Source organism: Pinus tabuliformis, chromosome 1_2, assembly GCF_031772625.1.
Source record: "Pinus tabuliformis cultivar Carrire ecotype Pingquan chromosome 1_2, CPIR1, whole genome shotgun sequence".
NCBI classification, from domain to species: domain Eukaryota; kingdom Viridiplantae; phylum Streptophyta; class Pinopsida; order Pinales; family Pinaceae; genus Pinus; species Pinus tabuliformis.
The window spans coordinates 1159597401-1159614477 of record NC_142298.1 but is presented as its reverse complement, the minus strand read 5'-3'; positions in this window follow the sequence as shown (position 1 = coordinate 1159614477).

Genomic DNA, 17077 nt, shown 5'->3' with positions numbered 1-17077 from the left:
AAATTATCAGCCCGGAGACATTTGGATCAGCAGATTGTCAAGTAAAGTGAACGAATCACTCCCGCTTATCAAGGGCTAAATGGATGTCACTTTGTTTTATATATTAAACTTTAGTCTTCCATTTTTATTCTATTATTGGCGTTGACAATGATAGAATGTATTATGAGTGAATATGGGGTATTGTGCGGAAACTTATAATTGAAATTAATAAAAATAAATTAACTTAATATTATAAAAATAATATCGTCCAAATTTTTAAAATATATTTTTTTTTTTAATTAAGCTTTTTAATAGTATGTTAAGTTTTTTAAGTTTAATATTAATGTATTAAGTTTTATGATGATAGTGATAATGATTAATTTTTATTAAGATAGATGCGGTCTATCAGATTTTTAGAGAAAGAATTTAATTGTAATATTTAGGATTTTAATTCTTTGTTTAAAAAGAAGAGAAAAAAGTACACCAAAATCACTATAATTGGGTTGACTTAATAAGTCAAGAAGATTGGAAGTGTGATAGATTTTAAAGAATTGAGAGTGGATGTGAGTAAGGTCCGAACAATCTAAAAGAAATTGTTTTTCATCCTCCACTCTCTTAGTATCGCAACGCTGACAAATTCTATCATGCCAGGGAGTCTTGGGAGTAGACTGTCACTTGGTTTCACTTTGACGCAGATGAGAAATAGTTCTAATCTTAGTGATGTTCATCTTTTTCTTCGAGCTGGTCAAAATAGAAAGATAATTTTTGTTCTGAAGGGTGGGGTTGATCACTTCCTTATAATATCTTAGCTTCCTTTTACCCTCCAACTCTTTATCATCCCAAAACTTATCCTTAAATTTGGAGGTGATAGCATATTTGACACTATACTTGCTTCTCAAGATGATCTCCTCATTATCCCCCAATGGTTGAGCCAAGATTGGGCATCCTTATGCCACCCATGCTTGAGGCGAAGGTAGGGGTTTTGACGAAAGTTAGAAGCAATTTTAACAAGCCTCTTGGATTCCATGTTGTCAAGCTTCCTCTTATACATTAGATATTTTAACATAGCCCTGCTTTCAATAAGGGAGAGTCCAACTTCGATCAGGTGGATAGGGTAGGGAGTATTTCCCTTGATCTTGAGATTGTACGTAATGAATTTGTTTTGAATCAACTCAATCTTTCTTTATGAATCTCTCGATATACTGCAACCCCGGACTTCAAAACCATATAGGACAACAGGGGTGACAAGGGTTTGAAAAAGGAACCTTTTTTTACCCCAAATATAAAGATCGACAACCTTATAATTGTTTTCAAGCACATAATAAGCTTTCTAGCCTCTAATAATCCTTTTCTCAATGTTGTAGTTCCAGTTGAGCTGATAAGGAATGTCAATATCCAAATATTTATATGAAGAGACCTTCTCCAAGCAATTGTTATCATAGACAACATTTTCATGGGTGATCTTTTTGGATTTAATTATCATGATTTTAGTATTGTTGGTATTAGCCGACATACCCATCTTGGAGAAATAGTCATGAAGAATCTTAAATTGCTTGTCCAGGTCCTCATGGATTCTAACAAGAAGAATGATATCATTGACATAGAGGAGAAGAGTATGATAATACCAGCAAGCTTAGTCCTTTGCACACTGTGATTTCCAAACACTCCTCTAGCTCATCGATGTAAATACCAAAAAGGGTAGGGGAAGGCAATGTCACATGGTTCAGGTTCGAGTTCGGGTTCGAAAATGATTAGGTTTGGTTTGAGTTCGAATGTTTTGATGAGGTTCATCATTAGGTTCATCTATATATATTAGTTTAAAATGAATTATACGATAAAATAGTAAGAAATCAACATCAGTAAACATCAAAAATGCTATCACAGACATGGAAACTGCAAGGATAAATTACAAGCTTGAGTTGCGACAGGAAGTTATGAGTTTTGATCTATGGACTTGGTCAATGGCTGTGAGGTTCGATGAAGTTCGCCGGACCTCAATTTTTTTTTAAGTTTCGCCAAAATTCGAACCTTAAGGTTAAAGTTCGACGAACCTTGTGACATAGGGGGAAATGGGACACCCTTGCTTAACCCTGATATTGCCTTTAATATCTTTAGGTCGTCCTTCGGTAGTTTTAAGCTTGGAAACAACCATCTTGTAGAGGCGAATCACAACAATCTTCAACTCAAGAGGAATCATGATCTCATCAATTATTTTCCAAAGTTTATCCTGAGGAACAATGTCGAAGGATTTTATAAAGTCCACAAAGCAACAAAATAGATCAACTTTACTATTGTGACATTCCTCGGCAATGATCTTGAGAGTGATGAGATGGTTGAAAGTCAAGTGGTATCTCCTAAAACTAGCTTGCCCTTTAGCTCTTTTATCGTGGCTTTCAAGCCAATGGCTAATATTCTTTTCCAAAATGAGACCATAAAGCTTAGCTAAGATGTGGCTAATCATAATAGTCCTGTAATTAGAGGGAACGATTTGTCCTCACTTTTAAATATAGTTATAATAAGGCTTTGCGTCCAACACTTAGGGAAGCCATGCTTTATAGCCAAATTGAGGAGCTTGTGAAGATGAGGAATGAGGATATATCTTCCCAACTTTAAGATCTCAGCTTGGTATCCTTCAATGTCTTTAGCTTTCCCACTAGCGAGCTTATTAATCCCACACTCAACATCCTCAAGAGAAAATATATCTTCCTTAATGGGAGTGCTAACGATGTTGTTCATGGTGTTCGGGGAGTTATACAAATTCTTAAGATAGATGTTCCACTTTTCTAAGGGTATCGAATGATTATCTTTAGATTTACGAACAAGCACATTCTGCCAAAATTTTATGGGCACAACTTTAGAAAGGTGAAGAAAATTCTCTTGTCTCTTATTAATATATGACTGCTTCTTCTCTTTAATGAGGACTTTGTATATACTAATATTTCATAGCTTTACAGTTTTGTTAGGAGCATCTCGAATAGTTTTCCTAACATTTTTATAGTCTTTATCATACAAAGCATTGGAAGTTCTATTAATCTTCTTATATGAAACCTTAGTAGAGGACTTGTTAATGGTAGTGGAAAGGATAGTAGTAAAATTGTGATAAATTTGATCAATATTGTTATTATAAGTTAGGGAACTTAAATCTCTATTTAACACCTTTAAAAAGAGTTCTATATTACTCTGATTGAAATGGGAGTGTCTTTGGGTTTCACTGGTATCTTGCATTTGGCTGGTATGCATAACTAGATTGAGGGTTAAATACAAAGGCCTATGGTCAGAGTCATGCTCGAAATCATTAAGAAGCTCAAAGTCGGTAATATGTTTAAGGATATAGGTGTTCGAAATCACATAGTCCACAACATTACTGCCCAACCCATGTAAACATGTCATCTGGCTAGAGGAAGGCCACTTTCTAATACAACTACAGATAATCAGGTCATGGGAACTACAAAGCTCGAGGAGCTTGGTGTCAAATAAATTCTTGGTTTTGTCTTGAGAGGTTCTCTTGAATATAATATCTAAGACATCATCTTCGTCAATCCATAAGGGGTCAGGGTTAGAGTGGTTACTTAACATAATAGCTTGCTTGGTAGAAATTCTAGCATTGAAGTCCCCAAGAAAAAGGATATTACCGTCATTCCTCAGGCTGTGAATATATTTTTCTAAGGTAGTGAAAGGACAATTCTTATCTAAGTTGTTTTTCTTATAGAAGGTAGAGTTGACAGGAACAAAATAATAGATTGCAAGAAAAATCCTATTGGAGAAAGAATCAGGGATCTTGATCCAAATGTCCTGATTGAAGGGGTCAATAGTATGAAGTTGGATGTGATAAGAAACAATGTTCGTAACATAACAGGCCATACCACCAAGCCCCCTTTGAGAGGTTTTCTTATTCCAAGCAAACCAAAGAATGAATCTGTTAAGGTGAGGAACCCTAGATTCGTCATCCTCCCAAGTTTCAACTAGAAAAATAAGGTCAATATCACTCGTGATCCAACTTAACATAAGACCTTTATGCAACGGAAAACCACGACAGTTCCAAAAGAGGATCTCGAGTGATCCTAATTCCTATTTATCATTCGTAGTTTGGAATCTATCTCAAAAAATAAATTTCCTATTATTAATGATATCCCATTTCCCTTCTTTTCTTGCCTCCTCGACCTTTTGGACTTCTCTCCTGAGTTTAGCTTGGTCTTCTGGAATCAGATCTTTATTTATAAAGATTATGGTTCCCTTTAGGCTCAGGGATTCCTTGAGTATATCTAATTTGTGGTCATTGCAAATGGTTCCCTTTAGACTCAGGGATTTCTTGAGTATATCTAATTTGTGGTCATTGCAACTTACATTAATACGGATTAGTCCATGTTGATTCTCGAGTAACCTTCCTACCTTGATTGCTTTCATGATATAAGTTGTTTGAATTTGAGATTTTGTTTTGAATTTTTCTTTTACTATTTCTAGTGTGTCCTCATTATTTTGTTCTTCTATAACAACAATTATAAAGTGTAAGGCTCTTTTATGATGCTCATGGTAGAGTTCAATCAATTTGTTAATTTCCTCTTTTATGAGTTTAATATCTAATTTACTCTCTCTGTTTTTTTTTCCAAAGGAAAAAACAGTAACTTTTATTAAAAAGATAATGAAAGTTACACTAGCATATGCTCTGATACATTCTGTAGGCCGCCACTAAGGCTCGAGTGCTTTCGCACCCCCCACAACGTTAGAAGGCTAACGTGCAAAGAAAAAAGAGAAAAAGAGAAGAGAGGAGAGAGAAAGAAAAAGAAGCAGAAAAAAAAACTGAATTCCGGCTGCAAGTGAGACTCGCGCTTCAAGTTTTTCTCCCCTTTTTCTTTTCAACCTTACGCCACTCTCCTTGAGAGGGCTCGATCGAAGCTATGACTATCTGTGTTTCTGCATTCTGTGGGATGGTTTCTTTGTCTGAGTCTGAAGTATCAGAGTGGTGATGACGTTTTATGCCTCCCATGCTTGGATCCACCCTTGTCATCTCTGTCTTGTCGTTCGGATTAGTTCCCTTCTGATTCTCCATTTCTTGTGATATCTTAGTCTTCTTTGCAGGGGTCTCTTCCTCCTCTGCTTCTGACTCTTCTTCCTCTGAATCTGGAGGTGAGAATTGCCATCCTTTCTTCTGCTTCCCTTTCTGCTTCTTGTTGGTTTTCTTTGCTTCTGGACATGAGCTTTGCAGGTGTCCTGTCTGCCTACATAGCCTGCATCTGAAGGCGGTGTTTTCATAATCTAGTACTTACAGCCAGTTTTGTTGTTTGTAGACCAGCCTTATATTGTCCGGAAGCCCTTTACTTAGATCTACTTCCACACAAATACGTGAAAAAGTATAGATCCTTTCATCAATCCTTTTCAGGTCAGTTTTAATGTATTCCCCTATACTGTTTCCAATGCCTTCCAAGACTCGTTCATTCCAGAAGTGCAAAGGGAGATTGTATAGTCTGACCCAGACCGGCATTTTGGTTACAGTCATTTTGTTTGGATCAAAATCTGGGAACCATGGGGTCATAAACAGCCCCGATGTTCCCCAGAACCATGGCCCTGTACTAATGACTGTATCTCTGACTTCCTGGGATGTAAATTTTACGATAAAAAACCCCTTTGAACATAGGTGAATCTCACATTCCATGGTCCATCTGGTGAAAATCCAATGGAATAGATCCAAAGGTTTGGGCCAAAAGCTGTTGAATCGGCAGATTAGAGCTTGCGTTTCATAGGACTTGACGAAATCGTCAAGCCCTGTAGAATCTAGATTTAAGGCTGGGGTTTTTTCTGCCTGATCTACAATGTATGGCCTGGGTATGTTTCTGCTTGGATTTGAAGAGGGCCCTGCGTCTCTGCTGCCCTGAAAAATGTTTTTGTAGGATGCAGTTTTTTTCCCCTTGTCTCCGTTTTGCTGTCCTTGAGGTGGAGCCCCTCCTCTCAATCTGAAGTTTAAAGTAATAATTGATCCTGGCCCAATCTCATAGCTTTCCATCGATCTACAGTCCTGGAGTGACCGCCTACCACTAACCAGGTGTTGGATCTAAACAGGGTATCCCATTTCTGCCCATATTTGTTGTTTCAGCTGCAAGGAGGTGCTTCCTGCATGGACCCATACTAAACGAGTTTTCCCCTGTGGGAGTTATTTACTCTCTCTGTTATTTAGGGGTGGATTATTATTTAGTTGTTCTTTTAGACTTTTAATCTAGCTTTTCAGGGCGCCATTTTCTTCTATCATTGATTGTTTACTATATTCTATTTCTTGAATCTTACCTTTCATTCGTTGGAATTCATTCTCAAGCAAGATTATTCTATTTTATAAAAATTTGTAATTATTTTCCCATGGCTTTTTCTTTCTTCTTTTCCTCTGTCTAACCATTCAATATATTTATAAAATCTATTTAAAAAATGATTAATTTATTTTGATTAGATCTCTATAGATAATATATATTAAATATATTGTTATTAATGCGACTTTTTGGAAGTTTTTCCGGTGGGTTTTTTCCGTCAAAATCCGGCAGCAATTTATTGGAATCGCAAGTTTGATAGCTAGTTTCTGCACAATCAAAGCGTCCTAGGGGTTTTCCAGGGTGCTGAATCCAAATATACAGTGAAAAAACCATTTTAACTGCAAAAAATCAAGATTTAACCTCAATTTCTTCCGCCTGGTTCCGTCACCAGAATCTCCAAAAAATCGCATTATAGACAACTCCAAATAAAATTAATATTTTTAATATTTTAATAATACGTTGTCCCTATCTTAGGTCGCACAGTCTTAGATAATATGTTGTTTTAATTAAGATTAATATGTTGTTTTAATTAAGGAAATCTTGTTGTCACGGTCTAACCTCTAATAACACTAGGAAAGCAAGATCAAACAAATTTGTTCAACGCAGTTCTGTTATTTTGGGACTGTTTCCATGAAAGTTGATAAAAAGGTTAGGGGCTGGGAAGTTTTGAAAGAAGTAATTAATGGTTTATGTTTCGATAGTGGTGTTACAGTTAAAAATAGGTATTGTTTATATTTTCTAATCAATTTATTTATTTATTAAACTGAGTTTTTGATTATATAAATCTAAAATACTAAAAAAAACTCTGGAAACATTTGAATTATAATTCTTTAATTCCAACCAATTCTTTTAAAAATATGAAAATTTTAATCATAAAACCCAATCTAACGGATCTCACCTGCCCTGAAAACCTACAGTAGTTCGAAGAGAAGTTAGTCTGTTTATTAGTGACTTAGTGACTTTTCAATGTGAAAAGAGTCTTACGTGGAGGAGTGGCATGAAGTTTAAAGATCGGAAAATAGGTGTTTGAAAGAAACCCATTTTTATTGTTTATGAGTGACTTTTCAAAGTGAAAAAGGTCATTACGTGGAAGAGTGGTGTGGAGTTTAAAGATCGGAAAATTGGGGTTGGAAAAAAACCGGTCTTCTAGTTCTTATTGGTGAAAGGAGTTGTTTATTATTTTTGATGTTGTCATAAGAACGTGTGAGATATTGTTAAGAATCATTTAAAAATATTTTTATTTTTTTGAAATTCAAGTTATACGAGGTTTGGTTTCTCGTTAACGATGGTTTACGGGTGGAAATTATATTTATGAAAGGTAAATATTGTTTCAGAAAATTTTCCCAATCTCGATGAAAACGTTCCACAATTAAAATTTGAGAATTGAAATATATATATATATATATTTTATAATTGTTAAAGTTAAATTAATAGTAGTTAATAGATAAATTAAAAAAATGAAATGGATAAATTAATTGTTTGTTTTGATAGGTAGTAACTATCCGTGAATCTAACCCCACGGGGCTTTGGATTGACGGTGAATGGGTGTCTTGTTAAGGCACTCCTTGCGATAGGTCACTGGTTCAATTCCCTGTGGGTACTTAGTTTAGTCTTAACCTAGAAAAAAAAACTATCCGTGAATCTACATATTTAGAGTATTATTTGTACGTAAGTGTTGAGGAAAGTTTAGAGTATTATTTGTACGTAAGTGTTGAGGAAAGTATAAATCATGATGAGAGATAACTCTTTGTAAGTATATTTATTTTCATCTTATTCCTCTCCAATTTTTATTCCAAGAATTACTTAAATTATGGTGAGAAATAATTGATAGTAAATATGTTAATTTAAATATGAGCTACTTTTAGAAATTTTATTTTTGGATTATTTTCTTACAAAATTTAAGAATACAAAATCGCTAATCACTACACAAAGATCTAAAATTCATACATAATCATACTCATAAATTATAACATTATTCACCTAACATTATATTGTTTAAAGATTGCAATAAAACTTTACATTATAATGTAACCAAATGTTTAAAAATATTTTTTTTTAAATATTAGAAGTAAATATCCGTGTTTCAAAATATTTATTTCCAATTATATTAATTAATAGTAATCCACAATCAAATCTATTACTACAATCTTTCTTGCTCGACACAAACTAATAAATAAATATCACATATCAAAAGATTACACTAAAAAATTCTAGTAGATTCCAGATTGATCTTTAATTTTATCATGGATTTGTTGTTTCTCACATGCTTGTGTCAATGTTTCCAGAAATCCATCGATGTCAAGAGTCAACCAATTATCAAATTCAGAACATTGTTTTCTTCTCCTCCAATTTTATATACGTTTTAATACTATGTGGTTCCGAGTTCATCAAATCATCACTCCGGAGACATTTTGATGAGCGGATTATCAAGTAATGTGCACGAATCACTCCCGCGGATCAAGGGCTAAATGGATGTTGGCCATTTGTTTTTTATATTAAACTTTATTCTTCCATTTTTATCCTATTATTGGAGTTAACAAGGATAGCATGTATTATTGGTTAGTATGGGGTATTGTGTGGACACTTAAAATTGAAATTAACAAAAACGATACAAATTAATATTATTTTTATAGTATTGTTTCCATTTTTAAAATGTATTTTATTATTAGATATCATTTTTGGGATTCAACTGCGTTAAGTAAGTCATTCAAACGTATGACCATTTCCATGAGAGGTAGTCGTAACTGACTAATTTCTCATGATTTTTGAATAGTTCACTTAGCACTCATTGCATTTCCGGGGCTTGCACCCGGTAACCAGGACTTCCCAGGAGGTCACCCATCCCAGAACTCCTCTGGCTCAAGCGCGCTTAACTGTGGAGTTTTTCCCACAATCAAGCCCACTTAGCTTGCTACCCCATTTGCAAAACCTTAGCAAGTATTGTGCCTCATGAACCATTCAAGTAGAGATCCCTTGACTCTTTTTGAATTTAAGTATGGGGATTTACGCAGTGCATTATATTAGATATCATTTTGGGATTCAACTGCGTTAAGTAAGTCATTCAAACGTATGACCATTTCCATGAGAGGTAGTCGTAACTGACTAATTTCTCATGATTTTTGAATAGTTCACTTAGCACTCATTGCATCGGGTGATGCTCACAGGGGTGAAGAAGTGGGATTGAAACTAGTGAAATGTGGAGAACGAATCACATAGCATCAATCATCACTTCCGGGGCTTGCACCCGGTAACCAGGACTTCCCAGGAGGTCACCCATCCCAGAACTCCTCTGGCTCAAGCGCGCTTAACTGTGGAGTTTTTCCCACAATCAAGCCCACTTAGCTTGCTACCCCATTTGCAAAACCTTAGCAAGTATTGTGCCTCATGAACCATTCAAGTAGAGATCCCTTGACTCTTTTTGAATTTAAGTATGGGGGATTTACGCAGTGCATTATATTAGATATCATTTTTGGGATTCAACTGCGTTAAGTAAGTCATTCAAACGTATGACCATTTCCATGAGAGGTAGTCGTAACTGACTAATTTCTCATGATTTTTGAATAGTTCACTTAGCACTCATTACATCGGGTGATGCTCACAGGGGTGAAGAAGTGGGATTGAAACTAGTGAAATGTGGAGAACGAATCACATAGCATCAATCATCACTTCCGGGGCTTGTATTTTATTTTAATTAAGTTTTCCAATATTTTTTTTAATTGGGTTTTAAAGTTTTCTATTAGTTTTATTAAATTTATATATATGAAAAAATGATGGATTAATTAATTAATTAATTTATTTTAAATTAACTTTTAATAAATATTATATGTTAAATATATGGTTAAAATGATTTTGAGTCGTATAATTACATAAAATAAAAATTAATATTTTAATAATACGTTGTCACGATCTTAGGTCGCACCGTCTTCTCTAAGAAAATATGTTGTTTTAATTAAGGAAATCTTGTTGTCACGGTCTAACCTCTAATAATACTACGAAAGCAAGATCAAACGAATTTGTTCAAAGCAGTTCTGTTATTTTGGTAGTGCTTCCATGAAAGTTGATAAAATGGGGTGGGAAGCTTCCATGAAGTAATTAATGGTTTATGCTTTGATAGTGGTGTTACATAAAAATACGCGTTGTTTAATTATGAGATTTTATGAGATTTTTAGGAATATTTGGTTCGTAATGATTTTCTTGTTAAATTTTCATTTTTTTGGGGTCTAGATGGAGTTTTTAATTGCATATATGAAAATGTCTAAAGAAAGAAATTATATTAAAGATTTTGGTCTATTTTTTAGACAATTAAATTATAAAAAATTTATAATGCAAATTTTTTATTCCAACAATTTTAGTTCTAATAAATTATTTGATGTGATTTCTCAAAAAAATTTCTCCCTAAATCAAAAAGTCTAATCTCCTAAAAATTCCCATCATAAAAAAATGTCCAGAGACCTAAAACAAGATCAAACGAATTTGTTCAAAGCAGTTCTGTTATTTTGGGAGTGTTTTCATGAAAGTTGATAAAAAAGTTATGGGGTGGGAAGCTTCCATGAAGTAATTAATGGTTTATGCTTTGATAGTGGTGTTACAGCTAAAAATACGCGTGGTTTAATTATGAGATTTTTAGGAATATTTGGTTTGTAAAATTTATTTTTTTCAAATTTTTATTTTTTTGTTCGAAAGAAATTATATTGAAGATTTTGAAAATTAAATTATAGAAAGAAATTATATTGAAGATTTTGGTAAAATTAAATTATAAAAAATTTATAACGCAAATTTTTTATTCCAACAATTTTAGCTCCAATAAATTATTTAATGTGATTTCTCAAAAAAATTTCTCACTGAATCATAAAAAAAATGTCCAGAGACCTAAAAAAATAAAAAATAAATAATTCTAACATATAATCTACCACCTAAAAACCTACCCCTAAAAACATACTGTAGTTCGAAGAGAAATCGGTTCGTTTAAGAGTGACTTTTCAAAGCGAAAAAGTCATTACGTGGAAGAGTGGCGTGAAGTTTAAAGATCGGAAAATAGGTGTTTGAAAAAAACCCGTCTTCTAGTTTTTATTGCTGGGGTGTTGTCATAAGAATGTGTCTGATTTTGTTAGCCTTAAATGCTTTTCAAGTAATTTTTATGACTAAATTTCAGTCTCAACTTAGTTAACTTAGTTCATGATTAAATTTCACTTTCAATTTAGTCAACTTAGTTTATGATTAACTTGTTTCATTGCCTCATTAGGTTTGTGAGGGGGTTGTTTTGGGTTGTTTTCTTAAGTAAGAATATACTGTTAATTTTAGTGATATTTCAGATTTTATAACATGTTACACGTCTACTAATTATCTTGATTTAAGAAAAGAACGAACACAAAACAAAAATAAAGCAACTCTCACTCTTAACTTAAAATTTATTGAAAAATTAAACCCCTCACAAATCTAATCTTATATATATGATCACTTTTGTATATTTATCATTATTTTAAATTTACGAAAAGATGTTTTATAATATCAAAATGTTTAAAGTTTCATGATGGCTTGTTTTCCCCTTTTAAAGATTGTTTTACCAAAGTTAAAATGAATATAGATAATATGGAAAATGTTTCTAAGAATAGTTTTAGTTTTTTTTTTCTTCTTCTAGGTAATTTTCCTATTTCTGTAAAATTTGTTTTATTTGATAGAATATAAGATATTATAATGTTTATAATAGTAGTTTTAAGTGTTGTTTAAATATGTTATATTTTGGAGATTTTAGTTACATTCACATGAATTTTTGTTTTGCCAAATCTTATTTTTTGTTGTTTAAAATGGCGTTTTGATTACATATATGGATTCAATACCCTCACAAACTCATAGAGCACCCAAATTGTGGAGAATTTACAAATAAAACTTGTGATTCCAAGATATCTCGATCCCATAAAACCCTCCAAAATGTAGAACATATAGACTACGATTTTTATAGTTCATTTCTTTCCCTTTTAAATAAAATAAGGATTTTTTTTTTCATTATGAATAATAGTATTATTATATATTTATTTTAAACATTCATCTATATAATAGGACAAAAATTGGTATGAGTAATAGTAGCAGTACTAATAATAATAAAGTGTTAAGAGTAATAATTTGAATATGAAATTAGCATAGGCCTATCTGAATGAAGATGAGGATGGTTGAAGTAATGGTCGATTTTTTAGTAGATGCATATAAGGGTTTTGAAATTTGTCTTCTCCTATCATTAAATGCTTACCAAGCTTGTTGGGGACTCGTATAACTAAGTAAACTCTCATAGGGTATTTCTAGTAAGAAATTGAGATTTTAGGTTATCGGATCTTAAGTGGCTAGTTTTTCTGTCACAATAGTTGGTGGTAATCTTGACAACAAACTTGATTTTCCTTCTAGTGGGAAGTTGGTGGAAAATTAAAAGGGACTTGAGGATGGAGGCTTGTTGTTAGTACAAGGCATTAATCACGAACTTGGCATTTGCTACTAGAATCATGCTATCAAGTGCTCATGGGATCTTATTATTTTTCGTGTTAATGAGGTTGGTCATTCCTTGTTGATTGAACCTACTCCATTGCTCGCCCATTCAAATGGTGCATGCATTTCTCCAAGGGCTGGATAATTGTGTGGTGAGCTTGGGCATGGTTTCATTAGAGCTTCACTAGACCTTAAATCTCTATGTGGAGTTTCATAAAGGCATATTGGTAGTTGATTTGGAGGCTATGTAGAGTGCTATGGTAGTTTCTTCTTCATTTGATAAAAGAGTCACCTCCTAAAGCATGAAAAGTGAATTAAGAAGTGTTTCGGTCCTATAAATTTAGTTCTTAGGGAGGAGATTGAGATACATGAGGTGGTCACATGACTAAGAAGGTGCTTTTTGGGAACTTTAAGTGAAATTAGGTGTGTTTGAACTCTCTCAAAGATTGAACTATGATAAAATATGGGCTTGTTTTGGGCTATTCTATGGCTTTCTCATTGGTAACAAAAGGGTGAATGACCTTTTAATTTCACAAGTCAACATAGGTGGAGAAAAGGTTGGGCACATTTTATAATAAAAGGTCAATTCAATTATCTTTAAATAAATGGACACCATTTTTTGATTTGGGGATGGAGAATGTAGCAATTACATTAGTATGGGTTTAAATTTTGGACATTTTATTGGGTTTTTGGTTAGCTAAAGTTTTTTATTTTTTTACTAGTGTATCTATGATTTGGAAGACTATCATGTGGTCTAAAAAAACATGACCCGTGTGCATATAAGTTGTCAAAATCAGTTGATGATCATACATGGCTTAGTCCACATTAACCCTTAACATGGTTAGATTTTTTTGTTGTCTCTTCTTGGTTACCACGAGTTTCAAACCTTGGGCATCTCATAGAATGAAACCTTTGAAATCTAGTTGCATTAGTGGGTTTTGACTGGCCACATAAAGTTTTAAAAGAGATTGGAAACAAAATTACGTTTTTCAGTGAAGAAAACCTCTTCTTGAGTGAATTTGGTTTGATGCTCATTACCTAGATCTTGGCCTGAATTGACCTATATGAGGGCATGGTAGAATGTATGACCTTGACAAAAGGAAGTGTGACTATGGAGTGTGTATGAATTAAGCCCTAGGCTATGTTGACCTTCCTTTGTACTATTTGAGATGTCATTATAATTTTTAGGCTATGAGTCCCTAGATAATTACAAAGTTCGAGATCATGATATGTAATCCTTATCTTCATGAGATGTCATCATAATCCATTAATGAGTTCTTAGTGAGATCTAGATCTAGAATATCTTAAATGATCATTGATGTGTTATAAATTCAAACCCTGAGATCAATTTAGTGCAATACATCGACTTTAGGTAACTTTTTCCACTTTGGTTGTATTTTCTCGCTCATGTTGATTCTTAATATGGTATTAGAGCCGTGACTGTTATGATTTAGAAACTTTTTTTTTTCATGAGGTTTATCTATGATCGTGTGGAAAAATTCGAGTTTGATAAGCTTATTGATATAATCCCACAGTGGATTCAAACCCTTGTAATGTTGCTTCATGCCTTCAGACTTTAATTTTTGAATTGTGGCATTTATTTATCTAGTGATTTTGTTTGATTCGTGGTAAGTCTTGTTCATGGTGGACCATGGTTGTAGAAATTATGATGTAGATTGGCAACCGCTCATGAAATTTTAATCAAAATCACAAGACATAAACCTACTCTACTCCTTTGTGAAATTCAATTCACAATTTAGAACAATAATCTAAGACCTGTAATAAGAAATAACACACATGCACATAATATTTTTTCCAGGGAAAACAATCTACTAAAAACCCTAATGCCTACTTGCATTAATATGATGAATAGAGATGTATTACAATTGCTTTGCTCAACTGAGCACAACCTGCAGGTGAATAACTTATCTCTCTGCTCAATGACAAGATTTGACCTAGACTTCGTCAATTTATACCTTTTCTTGAGCCCCTATTTCCTTGTGTAATTCCTTGAGAAATTAAGCCCCTATTATTTAGGAGTTTCTCCAAAATTATTGCGCAATTCCCACGGTTGATCATATGACTCTATGCAACACCTATACACTCAATACTAATCTAAAATTGACGATGCATTGCCTTGGAATCTCCACCATAGCTGGGGATCTCAAGTTATCTGCATGCACTAGCTATTTTAGGTTGATTGATCAGTTAATTAGATGGTCACTAAGTTTGAACGCAGTCCCACTGCTTAACTAGCCTTCCGCTAGTTCCTCCAACAATTAGAACTAGTTTAATTGACAACAATCTGAGCTAACTAACCTTGATTGCTACAAATTATCAATCACACATGCTTAACTAATGTCTAACTCCTCTAACTCAAATTTACCAAGATAATTCAGTGACAAGAGCCATGTCACCTCAGTTCACTGCATCCAAGTTGTCTGCTGATATGGAAATTCAAATTTTCTCAATTTAATCAAGGAAAAATCAAATTAAGAATTTCTTGCTTCATTTTTTAACACTCCCTCTCAACATGAAAGGGATAATCAAGCACCCTTATCCTGCACCTATGGAACTCGAACTTCCCTCTTAAAAAGGCATTTATGAAAATGTTAGCATCTTGTTCCTTTGTCAGAATGTACTGAAGCAACATTATCCACCTTTGCACACAGTCCCGTAAATGGTGATACGAGATATATATATGCTTGGATCGATCGTGAAACACAGGATTATCAGAGAGCTTGATACAACTCTAATTATCACTGTAGATATAATTTGGATCCATCATCTTCCTAAACAGTCCCATAAGTATATTTCTCATCTTGATCGCCTCACATGTTGCTTGAATTACAACCATGTATTTTGCTTCTATCGAGTTGAGCGCCAAAAATCTTTGCTTCCTTTTGTACCAAGAAATCTTGTGGAGCCAACACTAAAATTCCACCTAATGTACTATTTCGGTCTGATGGACTCCCTTCCCAATCTGCATCTGTGAAGCCACACAACTTTACTCCCTCTGTCTATCTATACCATAGTCGAAACTGGGTAGCGCCTCTGAGCTACCATAGAACATGGTTAGCTAACTTCCAAAATAATTTGGTTGACCTAAACATAACATGGCTAAGATAGTGGCTACATAGCACATATCTGGTCGTGTGTTCATAAGGTACATCAATGAACCCACTAGCTACCGATAAATGGTAGCATCCACTTCTTCAGCTAAAATGACATCCTCCTTCCTCCAGTTGGTTGTTAGAGGTGTCTCCATGGGTTTGAAACTCTCCATATGGAATCTCTTCAGTATCTCATTTGCATTCTTGCTTTGAGAGACAAATAGTTCCCCATCACCTTTCCATACTTCCAACCCAAGGAAGTAGTGCATGAGACCGTGTCATTCATTTCAAATTATCTTGCAAGTTCCTCCTTACAACATCTAATCAACTTCTCATCACCAGTTAAAATTAAATCATCAACATATAAGATTGTTGGAATTATGGCTAATGTGTTGTCCTTGATGGAAACCTGCTTGATAAAGATGTCAACATTGTCATAACATGATGTTTATGTAGACTGATACAAATGTTATAGGTGATATGGACAAAGGAATGTCAGTTCAGAGACAAATGTATAATAAAAGAAAAGTTCGATAAAGTATATGCGGGTCTTGAGAAGCAAGGTCATGTACATACGTAGGTACTGTGAAGAAAAGTTGCGTAAAGAATCTACACCATGGTAATTTTGATACCAGGGGTCTTTACCATGGTATTGGCCCATAGTAATGAGTGCATCAACAATTATTTGATCTCATCAAGGAACACCAAGGACATTACTAAGGGATTGGCCTAAGGTATTGACTAATGCTAAAGCTATATAAAGAGATGGAGATCAAGGTGTTATGTGTGAAACTATTGGATTGTCTATGAATGATTTGATATGAAATAGGTGTGCAACGGGGAGCAAGGAGAAGACTTAGATATGAAATATCTTAAGTCTGTTGACATACATGGTTGATTCTTGTTGCAAAATAGATAATATTGATGAAAATGTGATACTATGTTCTAAATGATTTATTCAGAAATCTGTAGTATTGACATTAAAGGTTGCAGAAAGTGAAATTGTGTTTGTAGCGAAATTTTTTCATATTTTTACACAGATATGTTTGGGAATAGTCGCATACATATGCAGGTCCATATCTATAGGGTCATGTATATAATTTTCAAAATAATTTTCAGTATGTACAGATCTATACATGGGTGTTGTGCTTGGTAAGTGCGTACATATGTTGATATTCCTCGAGGAAGTCATGTATAAAAACTAGGTTTTGATCTAAT